The sequence below is a fragment of the Tenrec ecaudatus genome, chromosome 5 (assembly GCF_050624435.1).
Source record: "Tenrec ecaudatus isolate mTenEca1 chromosome 5, mTenEca1.hap1, whole genome shotgun sequence".
NCBI classification, from domain to species: domain Eukaryota; kingdom Metazoa; phylum Chordata; class Mammalia; order Afrosoricida; family Tenrecidae; genus Tenrec; species Tenrec ecaudatus.
In genome coordinates, this window is record NC_134534.1 from 2,328,548 (window position 1) to 2,349,318 (window position 20,771).

Consider the following 20,771-nt stretch of genomic DNA (forward strand, 5'->3'; position numbering starts at 1 on the left):
GTCCCTGGGAGTCAGAACTGGCTGGGTGACAAGTAACAGCACTGCGCGTGCGCACAAGCACACACGTGCGCGTGCGCGCACACGCACACAAGGGTTTAGCGCATTAGTGAAAAATCCCATCTTCTCCCATTTCATTTAATCCTGGGACCTCCCAGACATGCTGTTCCTGGCACCCTCCTCGGCTCCCCCGGTGAGCACCCCCACCCGCAGGCCGGGCGTGTCACACTGTCCTTGCAGAGACGTGGCCTGATGAGGAAGAAGCTGGTGAGAGGTGGTGCAGGAGATGGCCACGGAAGAGCCGGGTGTGACAGGGCGTGTCCCTCATCCCAGATGTGACTCGGCACAACATGACTACAAACGTCCCAGCGGAGGAACCAGCTGCGACGGACAGAATCCTCTGTGTTGTCAGAGTCGTTGCAGAGTTCACGACAGCCCTGCCCGTTGTTCACAGCTCGCTGGCTTGCTCATTTGATCGCTCTCTGTCTCTCTATCTCTGTCTCTCTGTCTCTCCCTCCCCACCCCCTCCCCACCGCCAACCCCGCCTCTGCTCTGCCCAGGCAAGCCTCCTGTGTGTACACAGGGCGTAAGCAGGCACTGGGACCCACAGGGCCTTGGGGAATCCAGCCAGGTCCGTGTTCAGGCTGCAGAGTGGCCACATTACACGCTCCATCTCAAATGGCAAGCACTCCCCCGAGGTCCCTCTGCAGTCCTCTGGTCAAGGTCCCTCCCACCCAGAGAAAGAAGGGTGAGGAAAATCAACAGCACCCCAAAACAGTGAGCCCAGTGGACTCGTGGATCCCCCTCAGTCTCAGTGACCAGCAGAACTAGACAGTGCCCAGCCAACACCCCCCACTCTGAGAGGGTCCCATTCGAATAGCCTGGATGGAGGGGGTAGAAATGTGGGACGAACAGAAAATGACAGAAAGGGCCGGACTTCCTGGTCAGAGAGAGACTGGGGGAACCCTGCAGGTCTGGGCATGAGTACCCCCCCCATGGTTCAAATTTCAGTCCTACAATCACCCACTCACTCATTGCCACAGAGCCAATTCCATGCCAGCCTCACAGGACATGTGGACCTGCCCCTCGGGGGCTCTGAGGCCATCCATGGTTTCAGGAGTAGATAGCCTGGTGGTTTCAATCTGCCGACCTTGGTGTTTGCAGCCAGCATATAACCACGACCCCCCCAGGCTCGCAGCCCATCTGTAAGATGGACCCCTGAGAGTCATCAGTCATGTGAGGTCAGTGTTTGCCTGGGACAGCAGTCAGGGGTTGGGAAAGGAGGAGTGGAAACAGGAAACGGGTCGAAGGGGACGGAGCGATGCCCCGCTGTGCCAACGGCAATAATGAGGTGAAGCCACAGGTGTCCAGATCGTGGACAGAACACAGAGGGTCAGCTCTGTAACCCTTCCCTCTGGGCACAATAAGAAGGGTGAAAAGTAAGTAAAATGTAAAAATGGAAGTATTCCTGGTCAGATCCCAGAAGACCCTGTGGTTAGGACTGGGCCCCTGGCATCCGAGAGCCGAGGTGGGGGCCAAAGTGGCCTAGAGTCCACTGGGCCAGCCATCTCACCCCCCCTTCCGCAGGGCTTCCAGACACAATGCCCTCCGTCTGTGCCTGCTCTCACCGGGTCTCTGCTGGGCACCAGGGGCCAGGAGCACTGGGGGAGCAATAGAAGCAGACATGGGCGGTGGAAGCTCCTCTCGGCTCAGGCCATGGCCCTGCCGCCTGCTGGCGGTTCACAAAGGGGCAGGTCAGGGTGTCACAGCCTGGAGGGTGGGCGCTATCAGGAGCCCGGGCTCCCCTTGATTTGGGAACCGGTTCTGCCACCCACCATCCACACCACACCACTGTGACAACCTTGATGTGTTAGTCCGGTAGACTAGAGAAACAAATCCATAGCTAGTCATATGTGTATAAGAAAGAGCTTTATATACAAAAGCAATTGAATATTGAGAAAACATCCCTGCCCAGTCCAGATCAAGTCCATAAGTCTGACATTAGCCCATATGTCCAAAACTAATCCATAAATTCCTCTTCAGACTCACGAAACACATGCAATGACACTGAGTTCAGGAAGAGCACAGGCCAGTGGGTGGAAACTCTTGTGGATCCAGTGGCGGTGGGAGCATCTCAGCGCTGTTGTGGGTCTCCACGTGACTTCTCCAGCTCCCAGGGCTCTGCCTGCATCAGCATAGCTCCATCAAGCTCGTTGTCAGGAATGTCTCGCAGGGAGTGAGCCTGTGTCCTGCCTCTAGAGAGCTATCTAGCTCCTTGGCGCCTCCAAATGAGGTCATCAAGTTGCAGCCTAATTGACAGGCTAAACTCCACCCCTTCACACTTCAATCTCAAATGACAACAGATGATGTCACAACCACACTTGGCTACAAAGTTGACTGTCCTTGAGTGCCCTGGACCAGCCATCTCCTCTTACTTGGAATCTGAAGACCCAGAGCCCACGCTGCCCCTCCCTCCTCACCCCCTTCCTTAACCCTGCTCCTCCATCATGCCCCCCCTACAGTCCCTGATGGGGACCCAGGGACCAGGACCCACCACTGAAACACTGACCCTGCCTGGTGCTGCAGAGTTCCAGGAATGCAGGTGGCCCGGAGACGCCCAGTACAGAAGGCAGGTCCCACGGGCTCCTCCCTCATTCCTGGGAAGGAGACGCCAGGCCCCAGGGAGGGTGGTGGGGTGAGGACAGTGGGACGGCAGGGAGCCCACCGTTCAAAGCATTAGGTCCACTAGTCCCAGTCAGGCCCGCAGGCCCCATATCCGGGTTGGTTGATGGTGGAGCAAGGTCTGGAATTCCCTCTTTCCTACCTGGAGTGGGGGGAATGGGGCAAGACCTTGGAGAACTGTTCCCCATGGACCTCCTCCTGTGCCTCAGGAAACTGTCTCCCAGGCCCCCAGCCCCACCCCGACCTGCTGCTCTGCCCTGTCACATACAGGCCTTCAAGGGACAGGCCTCTTCTTATCCCAACACCGCGCTCACTACCCAAGCTCTCATGGTGTAGTGGTCATGCATCGAGCTGTGATCCTCAGGGTCAGCAGTTCTGTTGCCACAGAGTTCCAGCCTCAGAAACCCACGGCCCTATAGAGAGGCTCTTCATGGGTCAGAATCGACTCCATGGCTGTTGGTTGATTGGTTTAACCATCCAAAGAGGATGAGGGGGGCGGGGCCTTGGAAGACCTCTGTCTGCAGTGGCTGATTCCAGAGCCACCAGAGACTGGCAGGGATCCCTGGGACAGAGTAGAGGAGACCTTGGGACATGAGGCTGAGCAACAGGTGGGCTTCCTGGACTGGCAGAGGCTGAGGACAGGGAGACAGACGTGGCTGCTGGCTGAGCAGAGGTACTGCTGTGGACCATCGACTGTGCCTTGTTAGGTCCCCTGATATGCCCCCTGCAGCAGGGGGTGAAGAAGGGCCCGGGGAGAGGATAAGGAGCCCCAGGGGCTATGGTTAAGGTGCTTGGCTGCTAGCAGAAGGAGGGTGGTTTGAGCCACAGCCGCTCCTCCAGAGAGGGATGGGGTCATCTGGAGAGTGGTGACATCAGAAAGTCCGTGGGCAGCTCTTCTCCCTGACCTGTGGCATCACGGGGCCAGAATGGACCTGCTGGCTGTGAGTCACAATCGACTCCAGGGCAGTGTGCTTGTTTGTTTACTTGTTTGCTTGTTTAACCCTCCGAGGAGTATAAGGGGAGCGGGGTTTGCTTCTCAGGGTTTGGGTTGTTTAAGAGTAAGCCGACTGGAGTCCAGAGTCTGTTTCCTCTCACAGTCACCAGCACTGCAGGGTGTGGCTGCCGACAGTGGACCCCAGAATTCTGTGGAGGGGCAGGGGAACCAGGGGCAGGCAGCGGGGACCAAACACATGCAGTACCTCCCCAAAGCCCTCCAATCAGAGGAGGTGTGAGGGGCGTGGCCAGGAGTGGGGGGTGGCCCCCAGCTGGAAGCGCCCTTCTGTCTCCCAAGCCCCACCCCAACCGGTGCCTCTCAGCCCCCCACGCTCTCCCTGCCCTGGTCCCACCCTCCGGTGCCAGTCACCACCTCCACCTGCTTGTCAAGAACCAAGCCATCTTTCAGATCACAGCACCCACCCGCCTTCTGCTGTCATCATCGTCGTTAAAACCAAACCCCAAATCCACTGCAGCCACTGGGCCCGCTGCTGTCCAGTCGTTCCAGCTCCCAGCAGGACGAAACACGTCCAGTCCTGCATGGTCCTCACCGTGGTCTTTACGTCCGAGCCCGCTCGCTGTCGCTGCCCCTTGACTGCGTCAAGCAGGGGGTCTTCCTCCAGGGACTGCTCTCTCCTAGCGACCTGTCCAAGGGAGCGTCCAGGCTGTGCTGCCTCGAGGCAGGGCCCCTCATTCTTCAGTAGCCCTGGCACCTGGAAGGGTGCCCAGTCCGAAGCAGGTGAGGGAGAGCACACAAGGCAGGGGACAGAGTGAGGCTGAGCCCCAAGGCAGCATGTGGGCCAGTTGGAGGAGCCCTAGCACTGACTCCACAGAGAGGGGGTCAGCAGCAGGGAGAACAAGCTTAGACCTGGACTTGGGATGGGAGACACATTAGATACAGGGTTAGTTGGATCCCTGGAAGTGACAGGAACTTGCAGGCACTCTTGTGAGGGGACCCAGCCCCCCAGGGGGGCCACACACACAGCCAGGCCTCCGTAGATTCTCATCCGACAGAGTCATAAGTGCAGGCTTGGGGGATAGAAGCCAAGCTGTGGCCACACGAAGGAAGCAGGGCTACCCCCCGCTGCCCTCTGTGGCCCGAGTCAGGGACAGGGCACTGGACTGGAGAGAAGACTGGCCTCCGAGCCTCATGTCCTGTGTGTCTCGAGGGCCACCCTGCTGGAGCTCTGGCCCCGGGAATCAGGGAAGCCCCGGTCTCCTGCAGCTGCTGGGGGCTGCGCTCTGGCCGGGGGCCCACCGAGGTGTGAAGGGCTTCCCGAAAGAGTCCCTGGGGAAGCCCCTGCCAGACGCCAAGTGCCTGAAGGAGGAGGCCTTCCTTCCGGACCCATCCGCTGGGGCTGTCAGGTCAGGCCTCGGGTCACCCTCTGGCGGGACAGGAAGCGTGTCAAGCAGTCTGCAATGGGGGCAGGGTGGCCAGGAGGCTGGCCTGCAGGCTGGGACACCAGCTGTCTGGGGAGGCCAGTAGGGTCCATGGACAATACGCAGGCTCCTTCCACGCTGCTCTCCAGCCGGCCCACCCAAGTCTAGGCAGGACGGAGCTGCACCCGCCTGGTTCTGCTGTTCCCACCCGCCCCCCGCCACGCCCCGCCAGCAGGGGTGGATCATCCAGGCCCCAACTGTATGTGCCTCCTGGCTTCAGGCCAGCCGCTGCCACCTCTCCAGAGCCCAGTGGCCCCCTCCCAGCCCACAGCCCGTCTTCCACACCTGCATTGCACATAGGGGTGGTCAGAATAATACAGGGTCTTGTTGTGTAACCATGACAGAGCCAGCGGGGAGGCTGGGGCTGCCGTCTGACCTCATGAGGCAGGAGAAGCACCAGCAACATCAGCCAATCGTGCATCCTGCAAGGTGGAGGTCACACGTGCTCCCCACCCCAGCCTCTCACCAGGCTGACAGTAGCTCCTCCTCGGTGGTTCCGTAACTGATCGCAAGGACCACACAGAAACCAAAGGCTACATTCCCAGGGACAGGGCACGATTCAGGATTGAGTGTCCAGGGACACAGCTCTTTGGTGAGGACAGCTTCCCAGCCCTGCCTCTCTGCTGTGGCTTCTCACCTGTACACACTGTCCCCAATACTCTGTCCTGGGTCTAGGAGGTTCCCTGCACAGGGGCCCTGGATCCAAGGGACAGCTCTGCTGCCGGCTCTTTGTTCTGCATGGTAGGGAGGTCCTCGCCCCACCCCCACTGCCCTTTCATCTGAGGATCACTCATTTTGCTGGAGGGCAAAATGGGCCAACCCCCTCAATAGGGTTCCATATACCTTATTTTCATGGCCCTGCCCCCACACGTGTGCTGGGCACCTTATTTGATGTATTCTAAAGCCTGTCCAATCCCCTGGGGGAAGGAGAGGGCGCTAGCACCTGCTTGCACAGTCCCACCCAAATTTTGATGAGGGTCACAAGACCATGGCTAGAAAAGCCAAAAAGATAAGCCGGTAGGTCAGGAACCTTTGGGACAGCCACTGGGAACCTTGCCCGTCCTGCGCCACCTCACAACCAGTCTTGTGTCCGAGGCTTTGCTGCAGCCCCCAGGTCATGCATCCGTCTGAGGCCTTCCTCACACACATGCTGCCCTTCTCCAGGCGCCGGCCCCTCCTGGTAACACGCCTATGACACTGTCCATGGTCACATTCATGCAAACACGACACAGCTCATTGTCATGCTCATGCAAACCGGCCCCTCCTGGTAACATGCCCAATACACAGCCCATCGTCCAAAGCCTTTGATTGGGCACGATCAGGTAAACTAGCACGTTAATGATGTTCGTCGCATGAAGCATCCTGCGTCCTTTAGAACTGCAAACTCAGAAGGCCGGAGGGCAGCCCCAAGTCAGGGAGAGCCCAGGGAGGGGACAGGGACCCAGGGAGGTGGCAGAAGATGCTGTCGCCTTGAACTGCCGAATCCCCATTGGAGTGAGCACATGGTGACACACAAGGGCTGGTGGGCTTTAGAAAGACCAGTGGTCTTCACGACGCCCCTCTCACAGGGGAGGGCCCAGCCTGGAGGAGACACCCTGGGACCTCAGCTCCCCGGCTGAGGGGTGAGACAGGTTCATGGGGTGTCTGCTGAAGCAGATTTAAAATCTAGGGCCCTTGCGACAGCCACCACCACCTCCTCCGCTAATTGGGGCACCCACGGGCTGTGGTGTTCCTCCTTCAGGTCCCAGGCGGTGGCTCCCACGGTGGGCGTCTGGGCCCTCCCCGGGGTCAGCTCTGACACCCCACCCCGGGGCCCCAGCACTGTGTGCCTCCTGGCACGTCCTCATCCCGGTGCCCAGCTGGGCGGCTTCTGTCATTGTGGCCATCTGTGAGGTGGGTATGGAGAGGGCGGCAGAAGCACTGGGGGACACCCTCCTGTGGACAGTGTGCTGTACTGACCCCCGGGGGTCAGGCCCTTCTAGAAAGTCTAACCCAGAACCGTCCCACATCCAGGACAGAGGGGGGCCAGGCTGCAGGGAAAGGTAGGGCAGGCTTGAACCGGACAGAGGCGCACTACCTCCCATCCCTGCTGCCCTCCACGTCTCAGCTCGGGCTCTGCTTCCCAGCAGACTGGCAGCTGTTCCAGGAAGGTTATGCTCCTGTGGCCGATGGTGGCTGGGGACAGCGGCTCCCTTCCTAGGCTAGGTGACTCTGGGCTGCACCTTGGACCCACACGCTGAAAGGAAAACAGCTAAGCTGTGCTCCCAGGGTCCCCAAAGAACTATCTGTCTGTCTGCCTCCAAAGTGCTCACCCAAGCCCTGGAGGTTACCCCTTGGCCACCTGGTCCATGGGCTGGCAGTGACCTTGTTAAGACTCTCAGCACTGAAAAAAACTCTCAGGAAACAGAAGAAACCTGCAGAGACACCCTCAAGGAAGCTGCACCCCAAAAAAGATAGGTCCTAGATGCAGGGACACCACCCCCCAATAGCACTAGGGGGGTCAGCTTGTCGGTGGTCTTGGGAAAGGGATGTGCACCCTGGCATCTAGACTGCTCCTGTCCCTGTGGACCAGGACCTGAGCTGCTCAACGGGGCGCCAGGGGGACAGAGCCAAAGAAGGGTTCTTCCAGGGATGTGTACTCAGGCCTTGAGGGGGGTGTGTGTGTGTGCATGCGCGCACACGCACACTCACCTGTGGTGGGCATCCCTCTCTCATGCCCCTGGGACCCCTGGACTGCTAACCCACAAGTCTCTCGTGCTCACTGGAGATCATCAGACCCAGAGTCATCTGTGTGTCCTCCACGTGACACAGAGACATGGGGACACTGAGGGGAGACCTGGCGCTTCAGTGAGCCCGGGCAGAGCTGGGCCTCAGTCACCTGGGTCTGCCTCCAGCCCTGGCCCTTGGCTGCCCTCCCACCACAGGGCCAAGGCCAAGGTGGTGAGAGGGTTGGTGTTGTGCCTATGACTCGCTCACCCCCCAAGGCTGGCCCAGCCACGTATCCTGAGGGTCTAACGTACAGCAGGTGGGCAGGTAACCGGGTCCCTGACGACACATCGCAGGAGAGGAAGTAGTCCAGGCGGGTTCCCCCACTGCATTGTGTGTGACCTTGTGTTCCTGCTCCCTCACAGCGTCCTGCCCCCTGGTTCTCTGAAGTTCAAGCAGAGGTCAAGAAACCCCCCCAACACACACAGGGTACCCCCATGCCCCAGAGTTGTCCCAGAGCTGGCATGAAGGGCGAAGGGCGGGTCCCCTAGGCATGGGTAACAGCAGGGCTGAACCAACCCAGCAGGTTGAGCAGGAAGTGGGTGGGCCTGAGGGCAGCCTGGGGGTCAGAGCCCCCCTGCCTTGGGGCCTGGCAACTGCCTCTGGGAGCATTCCTACTGCACACAGGGAGGAGACCAGCCCGCAAGGGAGAGGGGGGCTGGTGACATGAAAATACTCAAGGCAAAGAAGGACTTTTTGCTGTAGGGCTGCTTTTGGGGCTAAACTCCAAGAACAGGTGCACCCCACAGTGGGGGCCCGAGGGGGTGGGGGAGCGTCGCGCTGGGGGTCTCTAGACTCTGATTTTTGCTGAGCCTCATTCAGGGGGGGGGCATGCTCATGTCACCTGCTTCCTCCGTGGGCTTTTTTCAGGGAGAGTGGGAGCTGCAAGCATGTTTCCCTTCGTGCCCCTGGCACCAGTGTCACACATCCACCCCCCCACCCTCCCAGCCAGGAAACCCGGGTTGGAGCAGGGACAAGACTGGTCTTACTACTTTGGGGAAAGCCGTTCATGGGGTGGGAGGAGGGGCCCTGTGAGAGGAGACGCCAAGGTCACTCGGTCTGCAGCCCACTGCCCAGCCCACTCTGTCCAGAGGGGCCAAGGATTCCTGAGGCCAAAGACTGCAGATGTTGTGAGCAGAGGGAGCTCTCCAGGCCTCTCTGTGTGTCCCCCAGGGACCTTTGCTCCCCTGGGGCCCTCTGCATGCCGCTGGCCGCACCCTGGCCTCCTCCCACCACCCTCAGCCGCCCCTGCCCGGTCACCACCCTCCTTGGCCTCACGCACTCCTGTTCCCGCGTGGGGTGCTGGGCTAGGCGTGTCCCCGGCTACCAAAGAAGTCACTTTCTCACCTGGCCGGACCTGAGCAGGTCCTTCACTGAATACACCCTCTGGGGCGGCTGAATCCCATCCACCCGCAGTCCCAGCTCCTGGCTAGGGCACTTCTGGCCAGCCAGGCTCTCTGCCCCAAGCCCGGCGACCTCCAAGCTCTGCTAGGCAGGACCCTTAGCCTTTCCCCAGGAAGCCTTCTGGGCCTCCAATTCTTTGGGGGCTCTGTTCTCTGAAAACAAGAGGGCAGGGAGCGGAGGGCAGGGACTGGGTTACCCCGAGATGCATGTAATCAACAGAAGAAGGCACCTGTCTCCCCTGAGTCTCATAGCCACCTCCTAGGACAGGGGCTTCCCACATGGTAACCCCTGATGGGAGTAGAAAGCCCATGGACAAGCTGGAGGTTTCAAACCTCTGATTTTGTGAGTAGCAGGCCCAAGGCCTAGCCACACATAGCATCACTATGAATTGGAATCGACTTGATGGCAGTGGGTTGGTTTGGCTGAGTTTATCCTGGGTCTGGCTCGCTGAGGTATCAGCCACACCAGCCCCATGCTGAGCCCTACTGTCAGTCACAGACTGAGTGCTCATCCGACTAGAGACTTGCGAATGCTGAATCTGGTCCAATATCCTAGGTCCTGACCCTGGTATATGCTGAGCCTTGATCCTTGGGAACCAAGGATACTGAACCCCAATTCTAGCCATATTCTAAGACGATGATTGGTTACATACTAAGCCCTGATCCTACTCCAACACGGAATCTTGGTCCTAGTCCCCCACTGAGCCCTGATCCTGTGTTATATACTGAGCCCTGACCCTGGGATGCATACTGAGTCCTGATACTGGATTATATATTGAGCCCTGATCTTTGGTTATATATTGAACTCTGATCCTAGTCCCACACTGAGCTCTGACCCTGGGTTGCATACTGAGCCCTGATACTTGATTATATATTGAGCCCTGATCTTTGGTTATATGTTGAGCCCTGATCCTAGTTCCACATGGAGCCCTGACCACTGATTGCACATGAAGCCCTTGTACTTGTCATAGGCTGGAATCTGATCCCTAGTTACACATTAAGCCCAGGTCCTTGTCCCATGCTAAGCACTGACCATTGCTTATATGCGGAACTTGGTCAGACCCTGCCCCTGAACTCAGGTTCCACTTTGCATCTTCACGGAGGTCCTATGCTCCCTGTCTGAGCCTGAGCCTATCCTTGTGAGCCCCCACATCTGCTGGGTCACAAGGAGAGGGTCTCTAGCGCAGTTCCCCTCAGAGGGGAGACAGGGAGCGGCTACCCCAGCCACCATGCTCACATGCCTCCTGCTACCTCCACTTTCCCCGCTGGACCAGGGCTGCCTTGCCACTGGCCCTCTCTCACAGCAGTGACCCTGGGAATCTGTCCGAACACCCAGAGTTCACTCAGAGCCAGAGCAACCCAGCAAACACTGCAAAACAGGCCTGCTGGCTGCTGGCCGGAGTGTGGGGTCAGCCCTCCCTGCACCCGCAGTCTTGGCTCAGGCATCTGTTGTCCCAGGCAACCTCTTGGGGTGCTCTGACCCAGGCCAGACAGGCAGCAGCCCGAACGGGCTCCCACCCCGGACACAGAAGGACCTCCCCCCACCTCCCACTGCGACCCTGATGACCCAGATGCTACTTCCAGCTTGCCAAGCCAGCGGGTCCCAGGGCACCCTCGCCCATGGGTGGGGACGCCCTTTGTGGAACACCTACTGTGAGCTGGACCCACAGAGCCCAGGGCCTCTGGAAGGTGTTGTAGACCGAGGGAGTGAACAAGGGAGCGCTGGTTCCCTCCTTGCAGCCCTGGAGGTTGAGCCCTAGGGGAGGAGTTGGGCTGCTGAGCCCAAGGTCAGCAGTTCGAGCCTACCAAGTGCCCTGCAGGAGAAAGACGAGGCTTCCTACTCCCATAAAAGAGTCACTGCCTCAGGAACCCACAGGGGCAGTTCTAGGCCGTCCTGTGGGGTCGCTGTGAATGCTCCCTCTGAACAACGGTGCTCTTGCAATGGGGTGCCTTCAGGGCCTGTGTGTGCAGAGAGTCCGGGCTCCAAGGGGTCTTCCAGACCATGGCCTGTCAGAAGTGGATCAGCCAGCCTTTCTTCTGAGGGACCTCTGCGTGGGTTTGGGCCACCAGGACCTCCAGCTTCCTGGCTGTTCCCTTTGGGGGCCAGTGTGGTACCTACCATTTGTACTGCTCAGGGACTCCAGTGAGGTGCTCACGCGTGTACACACACCCCCACATCTCACAGGCGAGGAAACTGAGCCCCAGGGCCGCCAGTGAGAATCCCTCTGTGCACCAACCCCTGCCCATCCAGCGGTCAGTCCTGTGGCCTCTGAGTTTGCTCAGAATCTGGCCGCTGCCCCCCTCCCCACCGTTGTCAAAGCTGCATGCTCTCCTTTGGTGTCCCTCAGGGACCCCACCAAGCAGCTGGATGGGGGCTGTTCAAACATGAATTCCAGCATGTCCTTCTGGCCCGGCCTTCCTGTGACCCCACCTCACCGACGGGCTTGCCTGGACTCCAGTGGAGAAGCTCAAGGCATGAGATGACCACTGGCCCCATTGTCTCACCTCCAAGTCCCCGACCTCCTTAAAATTGCACTGGAGACTCTGAAGGGAACCTTCCTGCCTGCCAGGTGTGCTTGTCAGCAGGGAGGGACTCCCTCGCAGGAGCTCTGGCCAAGGGAAGCGGTGACCTCCATGGAGGTCATGCAGCATTCTGGGGTCTGACAGCCACCGGGGTGCTGGGGTTCCCGGGGTCCGACCTGCTCACCCGGGGTGGCTAAGGGTTGACACTGGATGCTGATTCAGGGCACCATCTGCCAGGGCCGGGGAGCTTCCTGGAGGATGGGGTGTATGGAAGAGGGGAAGGGAGAGCTGGCAGCCACTGCGCAGGGTGGGGTGGGAGTCTGAAGACCAACGGAGGATGGTGGCAGGGGAAGGGGCGAGGGGATGGCAGAGGCAGGAGGCTTTGGCTTCACCTTCACCCAGGGGCACTGTGCCAAACGGCCCACCTGCCACTTGCCTTGGGTGGGGGCTGCCGCCTCTGCTCAGGTCGCCCAGCCCTTTCGTGCCAAGCTGGAGGGAAGGGGCCCTGGCTCGGGGTCACCACCCCACCCTACCCCCACCCACTGTCCAGTGACACCGCCATCCTGGCCAAGAGCTCCTCCCAGCCAATGACCCCAGGTAGGGGATCCCAGGTGACGCCTGGAATGAGGGCACCGTGGTCCCAGGCTGCTGCCACTTCTGTGTCTCCTCAGGTCAACCCCTCTCAGCCCCATCCACTGGGCTCCCCAGACAGATGTGCCCAGTCTACCTCGCAGAGGACAAACTGAGGCCCAGGGATATAGTGGAATGCTCTAGAACATGGATCTCAACCTGTGGGAATTGAATGACCCTTTCACAGGGGTCGCCTAATACATCTGCATATCAGATATTTACATTATGATTCATAACAGCAAAATTACAATTATGGAGTAGCAACAAGAATAATTTTATGCTTGGGGGTCACCACAACCTGAGGAACTGTATTAAAGGGTTGCGGCATTAGGAAGATTGAGAACCACTGCTCTAGAAGGGGTCACGGGAGCCCTGTGACCCCAGGTAGCTGAAGAACCCAGCTAGCTTGTCAACCTTTGATCTGGGCAGCCATCCAACCAGGCATGCTGTGAGAGCCCCAGCCAAGGGGACACCTGAGGCCCTGCCCAAAGACCTCACACACCACCACCACCACCCTGCCGAGGGTCCCTGGAGGCTACATGCTGGCCTTGGGTACGCAGTACCCACCCCCCAGGGTCTCCAGTGTAGTGCTGGAGGCCCGGGGGCTTGGGGTGAAGACGTGGGGCAGTAGTTGTCTTGTAGTCAGCCCTCACACCCAGGCCCCTCAGTGAGGGATGCGTTACAATTGAAGATGCAAGATCTCTGGGTGTGCAGAGTGGATCACAGGCAAACGTGGGCACAGGGATGGCCAGCAGACCCCTGCCACCCACTACCGTGGGCATGGACCAGTCTCACCCTCGGAGCCAAATTGAAGGGACATTTGTGCCCCATCCAAACCCAACCCACTCACAGTCATCCGAGACTGTCGTCTTTAGGGGAGCAGACTGCCACAGCCCTCTCCCTCCAAGCAGCTGCTTTCCCGTGCCGTGACAGGCAGGGACCCTCTGCTTTCCAGAAGTCCCCTTCCTGCCATGGTGCCTTGGTCAGAGACCTAGGTTCTCACCGGTTTCTCCAGCCTGCCGGAAGAATCCGATAGGACGTGAGAGGCCCCGAGCATGGGCAGAAAGTGAAACTGGTGTTGGCCTTGCCTTGACTCCACAGCTCCTTCTGGAGCCGCACTCAGCCATCACAGCCCCGGACAATGAGAGGGGTTTAGTAAAAAGGTCGTGGAGTCTCCCTCTGTGCATTTGGTTCTCTGTGTTACGGAGCTGGATCGGGAGGTTGTGTTTGGGGTCTGGGAACATTGAGAAGTCCTCCCTGTGTAAACCAAGGGCGATTGATTCTTCCCTGGGCACCATTTTGTCTTAGGAAAGGCTTCATGGGATAGCGGGGTGGGGGGACCCCGGTATCACTCAGGCCTAAGAAGCCGTGCCACCCCAGTGCCTGCTACTGCACAGAGCATCCTGAACAGCCAGCCCTGCAGACACAGCATGGATCCAGCAGCCAGAGGTTTGGGGGCACTGGAGAATCTGCAGGTCCCCCGGGGGGGAGGCGGGGGGCGGGGAGGTGTTAGGCGACTCTACAGCAAGTTGCTGAGTTGGGAAGGTAAACCTCGTTTGGTTTTAAATAACTGGTGGAGGTTGGAGTAGACCGTGACCTGCTGGAGATGTAGCGGGCCCCACGGAGGGTCTGTACAGCCAGGCCGCAGCAGAGAAGCAGGATGGATGAGGCTTTGTCTCCCGTACTTTAGGCGTGCCACCAGTCCCTGGAGAAGGACATGGTGCTTGCTCGGTAGGGGGTGGGGGGGAGGAAGACCTTACAGGAGAGGAGTGGGCACAGCGGCTGCAACGAGGGCCTCAAACAACGTGTGAGCAGTGTGAGGACACTGCTGGACGCCGCGGCGCGAGGGGCTGCTTCTGTTGAGCGTGGAGCTGACAGCAACAGCGGCGGCACACTGTCTGCATGAGTGAACTGGACAGTACAGCGGAGTTCGGGCTCAATAAAGCTGTTGCTACACCCAGACCAACTAGGAATGTCAAGAGGGTGTCGGCCGAGTATTGGAGCAAGCCCGCCCTGCCCCCACACAGCCTCTGGGCAGGTTGGGCAAGCCTCAAGAGCTCCGGGAATGGGTGACAGCAGGTGAGGTGAGAATTCGGTGTGTGGGGAGGGCAGCAGATGGGGTCTGAAGGTGACAGCTCTCCTCTGCAGGTTTCGGTGCTGCTGGCCCTCCATCCCGGGCCCTAGGCCCTGCTCTAAGCCCAAGCCAGCACACTGCCCTCTGAGCCTCAGTTTCTTCATCTGTAAAACCAGACCCCCAAAGTTTGCCTCCCAGTCGGAGCTGACACCAGTCAGCCCGAAGGACAGAGGAGAGCTGCCTGAGGGGCTGCCTGCCAAGGGGGTATAGTTTTCCGGAGCAGAAAGCCTCCTCTTTCTCCCACAGAGTGGCTGAGGAGTTCAAACTGCCAGCCTGAGGGTTTAGCAGCCCAGAGAGTAATCCACAGGGCCACCAGCAAACCGGGACCAAACCCAGCCCACTGCAGTCACGTCATTCTCACTCACGGTGACCCTGTGCCTGGTCTCTGAGAGCGTTCTGCGGGAGCCGACTGCAGCTGGGGGGCGGAGGGTCCGAATGTTGGCCCTAGAGCAGGGGTTCTCAACCTTCTCATGCTGCGAGTCTTTCATACAGTTCCTCATATGATGATGACCCCTCCAACCATAACATTATTTTCGTTGCTACTTCATCACTGTCATTTTGCTACTGTGATGAATCTGGCGACCCCTGTGAAAGAGTCGTTGGAACCCCAAAGGGGTCACAACCCACAGGTTGAGAGAACCGCTGCCCTAGAGGTTAGCAGCCCACTAGGCCACCCCCTCTTTCCTCCCTCTCCCCTCCCGTCTCCCCTTGCTCCTGCACCCTTCTGGGCTACAGGGAGGAGCCCAGCTGTTGAGCCAAGAGGTTCATTTGGGCAGGGTTGGTGCTGTCTCACTGCCCCCTCCCCCTGGATGGGAGCTACTTAAGGAAGCCCATGTCTGGGGTGGGGACAGTGGGGCCCGACCACTGTGAGTCTGCAGGGTGGGCGAGAGCTCTAGCCCCCGAGGTTCTTTTTCCATTGGTTTTAGTTGTGAGAGAGCGGGTGATTGCCATGGGGGCAGGGAAGGGGGGCACGGGGAGCAGGGGGCCAGGGGGGCGATGGCCCAGGGGGAGCATGTGGTCACTCGGTTGGCAGAGCTTTTCAGAGGACGCCTTTTCCTGGGGCGGGGGGCAGGGGGTGGGGCGGCATCCAAGCTCATGCATTCTCCTGTCAGCAGTGCCTATGCCTTTTGCTTCCTGACCTTGGCCCCCTCGAGGTCACGGCACCCAGGAGTCCCCCTCCTCCCCCGCTCCTTCTTTGCTGCCCCTTCCTGCTGCTGAGCCCTGTCTGTGAGTAGAGGCTGCCCATCACCAAAGGGCTCTCGGGGCTTCCTTTCTGGGGCTCTCTACAGTCTCTCTCTGGGTCAGCAAGATCACAGTGAGGTGAGGTGTCTGAGTGTGTAGTGGAGAGCAGAGGCGCCGGGAAGAAGGACCCCTCGCTCCTTTCCCCATCCTGCTCAGCCGACACCCTCACTTGACACCCTCATTCGCTGTGATCCAGGTGTGACACCTGCCAGCTGTGTGACTGAGGCCAGGCCACAACCCTTATGCCTCGGGTTTCTGCTTGTAGCCCGGGGAGCTTGAGGAGGGGGGCAGGAGTGAGGGGGCCATGCCTGGCCCCCAGGTGGTTCTTGCAGGTGAGCTGGGAGAGGCCAAGGTCATGATCCTGACTGTGTCACATCCAGGGCTCTGTCCTCAGGCTCCAGGGGTCCACGCGGTACATACAAAGACAGAGAATGCCCGGGCCTCTCATTAAACAGCTAAATTAAGAATTTAAAGCGCGGGTCGGCAGAGCTTAAACCCGGATGTAGGTAGGTTGGGGGAGCATTGGGCTGTTGTGAGCTTGGCAGTTCAAACCTACCAGCGGCTTTGTGGGAGAAAGCTGAGGCTGTCTGTTCCCACAGCATCAGAAACCCGTATCGAGGCGGGATGGAATTGATGGTGTGGATTTGGGGCTTCCATGAGCTCAGGCCTGTGACAGGTAAGAGCCCTGGTACACCTGCTTTGGGACAAAGGAAGCTTCCTGACTCAGCTCACAGGACCTGAGTAGAGCCAGGGGGGGAGGGCAGAGGAGGGGGACCAGGTTACGTGGGCTCCCAGGGTCCCAGTCCTTTGGGCCATCAGACATCTCACCTCCTTGGCACTGGTGGCAGCCAGCGAGGAGACTCAGCCAGGTAAGCTGAGATGAACCGCTGCACGTGGTCTTGCCCCCGGCCCTCGGGCACAACACACGTGTGCAGGCACTCACATGTGCATTAGCACACACATGCAGCACATCCTCCCCCTGCAGTCTCCTCTGTGTGTGGAGCTCTTGGGGACACAGGAGCCACTAAACCTGCTGATCCCACTGCCTTCTGAATGTCGCAGATTTGACACAAACGCCTGTGCTTTCAGAAACACTCGCTGGGTGTCTGCTGCACGGCTGCTCCTACGCTGGCTCCGGATGCACAGGTATCTGGTACAGGTATCTGCTCTCCTCCGCTCCCCACTCCGCTGTGGGAGCCCCAAGACCCGTTGTAGCCCCAGAACCCTCAGTCTGGCAGGGGGCCTAGCACAAGGCCAGCACTCCATCGTCGGGGCTGAATGACTGCAGATGAAGTTTCCGTCAGCGCTCTGCTGCCCGGGGTTCCAGTCCGTGCACACACAGGCCTCTTGCACAGAACAGAGGGCGGCTTAACTTGATCCCTCTCCAAGGTCACTGGAGGCTGCCAGAAAGGTCTCTTGGTGAGAGCGGGGGGGCCTACCAAAAAAGGTCCGGTCCAAAGAGTGGCTTCCACAGGGTGGGGCGATCTGCTAGGTCCATTCAATTAGGCAGAGAGAGCAAGCTCAGAAGGCCATGGCCCCTGTTTGCGTGGACCCCAAAGGGGTGACCTTGGTAGGTTTTCTAGAAGGACCCAGGATAATCCAGGGGGGCTATTCGGAAGACGTTTTCAGAAGATAGATAACTGAACTGGTAGGGGGAAAGGCCAAGAAAGCAGAGCTGGGGACGCTGTCCGCCCTGAACACGCACCTGCTTCGGCTCAGAAGGAAGGGCAGGGCGCCCTATAAAAATTTCATTGGGAAATCTGACCCCATCCGCCCTCCGGTGCTGCTCATGGCCCTCCAGGCTTCTGTCTGTTCCTCCCACTCAAAGACCATTGAAAAGGATCTGCTTGGTGTCTCTGCAGGACGCCCACGCCCCTCTGCCCCCCTTCTGGCAGGGTGTAAGTGGGAGGGGGCACACTTGCCCAGGGGAAGGCTGGAGAGATGGCAGCATGGCCAGGGCCCCGGTGGAGGCGTGGGACCACAGGAGTTTCCCAGGTTGATATTCTGTTTGAGAGGGTGTCCAGGACTTTGTCCTGATACTTTCTGACTTTATCCTCACACCAAAGTGTCTAAGTTCTTACCCACCCACCTGTGCTCCTTGTGGCGAGCTGCCATCTAATCTGTCTCCAAGGTATGGTGACCCCTGCCCAACGCTCCCGAGCCCTGTGCCTTCCTCATGGCTGGTGGCAGATCCGACACTATCACCTGGAGGGCTTGGGACTGGACTGCCAGGCCTCTCCGCCGACTCTGTCTGAAGTCTGTAACTGGTCACTGCACAAGGAGGATCTTTCATTTGTTCCCTTGTCCATTTTACTGTGTGTATCCATCGTTTATTTTCTATGGGTGAGTATTGTTCTAAAGCGTAGCTCTACCAAAATGTGCTTATCCGTGCTTTCAAGAAAACAGCCACTTTCAGTGGTGATATGGGTGGAAGGATGCAAACTCTTTCTGGATACACGTCTTGCTTTGTGACATTGACAGCACCCCCCACCCCCCACGGTGTCACAGCACTTTTCCCACTGGCTCCCCGGGTTTCCCGTTTCCATTCATCCGTCTTTCCTGTCCTTCCTGCCTCCTGAGCGTTCTCCCTGGGAAAACACTGCCCTTTGGATCTCATTAGGGTTGATTGTTCTTACGGTTTGTATCACCCTGGCTCGCCTTAAGAGCTGCCCATGGTCTGGCTGGGGGTTCAGCCATTGGTGGGGGACGGAGGATGGGAGTTCAGTTTCGGGTTTGGAGGGTGTCCAGAGGCCACAGTCTTAGGGAGTGGGGTGTGGTAAAAAGCATTAGTTGGTTGACGCCTAGGGACAGTCCTTGAACTAGGTATTATAAAATGCTCGTCGACAGGTCGGCACTCTAGACTCCATCTCTGCCTCCAACCTGTGTTCAAAGAAGCCAAAAATCCAGCAGAAGGGCGGAGATGCAACCAAGGGCAACCGGCGGGTGGGGGGCGGGGAGAGGCGCTGTCTTATACATACACACGCCTGGATCCGTATTCCGAGCCCTGCTGATGAGTCGCTTGTGATAGGTTGAAATGCTAAGCACAAGTTGGCAGGTCAACCCCACCTGTCACTCTGAGGGAGAAAGAGGAGCTTTCAGCTCCTGTACAGATTTACAGTCAGGGAAACCCAGAGGGGCGGTTCTACCCTGTTCAGTAGGATCCCTGTGGGTTGGAACAGATTAGATGGCACTGGGTTTGTTTTTCTCTGAAGTTGTAGATTACTATCATTGCTGATAGAGCTCAGTCGCATGAGTATATTACAACGATGTATCCATTCTGTGCTTGCTGGGCACTGGAGTTTTCACGTACAAACAGTGCTGTTGTGCACAGAATAGGACTCTGTTCGGTCCGTGTCGAGGAGCGCACTGGCACGTGGCCGGTGCTTGCCAACTGGTCTGCAAAGTGCTGTGTGGCACAGTATGAGCATTCCAGTGCCTCCCAGCCCGGCCAACACTTGCTACTGTTGGTTTTCCTCCCTTACTTGTTGAGGCTGCGCAGTGCGCCCCTGGCGTCGCAACCCGACCACAGCCCAGGAGACTGCAGACGTGACTCCTATTTGACCGACCAGGGCACCCTGACACTGAGGGGTCAGGTAATTTGGCAGGGGCCACTCACACAGACCTGACACTGGAGCATTAGACCATCTATTTGTCACCCGCAGCCCCACCCGGGGGACCACGGCGCTTCTGCAGTGGGTCCCCGGGCCGCGGGTCTAGCCTGAGCACCCCCCAAGGTTCCCGCTCGGGTGGGGTGGGGGAGAGCTCAAGGGAGGGGGCTCTGCGGATGTAAAGGGGCTGCGGCACGTGGGGGCGGAGCCTGCCGCCCGGGACCTGAGCTGGTTGGTGAGGCAAGGCGGCTCGGGGACCCCTGGGGGCAAGGGGTCCTTGGGGAAGAAGCTGGAGCCGGTGAGCGGGGGAGGGACAGCTCCCCTCCCCGAGGCCCGGGAGAAGGATGAGGCTGGATATCGGGGTCGCGAGCACTGGTGCGCAGAGGGCGGGCGCTGCGGACGCGCGAAGCCCGCCCGCGGGAGGAAGGGGGGCGTACGGAGCGCCCCTCCCCCACGTAGGGGTGGGGGCGGGGCTGGCGCAGGGGGCGGGGCCTCCGCGCGGCTGGGAGCGGGGAGCGAAGGGGGCGGGGCGGAATTCGAAGGGCGGGGAGATGGGCAGGTCTTAGGGGTGATGACCAATGGGCCCTCGCGCTCAGGCCCCGACCCCGCCCTCAGCTCTGCTGCATAGTCATGAGCGCAGGGCCGGTGCGTCAGCGGAAGCGGCGCCGAGCGGCTGTTTCCGACCCGATAAAGCGGCGTTGTCCCCGCGCGCCGGCCGCAGCTCTGCGCCTCCTCCCGTCGGCGCCCACTTACTGACCGCCCGCCGGCCCTCCCGCCCGCCGCTGCCGCAGCCCGCTTTTACGAGGCTCGCCGGCCGAGGCAGCGTCGCCGCCTGCGCCCGCCGCCCGGGGCCCGCCGGCCTGGTCGCCCGGTCGCCCCGCGGCCCCGGCCCAGGAGACAGGTGAGTGGCTGCCCCCCCACTCCGGCACCTGGACGTCGGCACCTGCCGCCCCAGCTCTGCACGGCCTCCGCCCCCCGGCGCAGAGGCCCAGCTCGGCACTCAGGGCACACCCGCGACCCCCGGCTCTGCTCCGCTCGCGCCGCACCTGATGCCCTCGACTCTCCTTGCAGCCCTGGGCACCTCCCCACACCACACACACACACACCCCGTGTACACCTCGTTTTGGACCCGTCCCCACTCTGATCCCCATCGCAAGCGCGCACCCGGTCGCTCTGGTCGCCGACCTTGTCCTGCCACTCTGGACCGGGCACCTCCAACTTCTGAGAGTTCAGTCGCCCCCTGCTCCTCCAACCTTCCCACCCGCTAAAGACTCCTTGGTACCCCTTCTCTGTGTGCCCCGGCCCGCCCGGCACACCGTGCGGGGGTCCCACTTGCAGTGCCGAGGAGGCCCT

General features: G+C 59.7%; 1 protein-coding gene across 1 annotated transcript in view; it reads left to right on the forward strand.

Moving 5' to 3' along the window:
* The first annotated feature begins 20,075 nt into the window (after nt 1–20,075).
* SLC45A4 (solute carrier family 45 member 4) overlaps nt 20,076–20,771 on the forward strand; it is a 45,500-nt gene continuing 44,804 nt past the window's right edge. The window contains exon 1 of the mRNA XM_075549210.1: nt 20,076–20,319. The gene's annotated coding sequence lies outside the window, so the exon portion shown is untranslated. The remainder of the gene's footprint in view (nt 20,320–20,771) is intronic.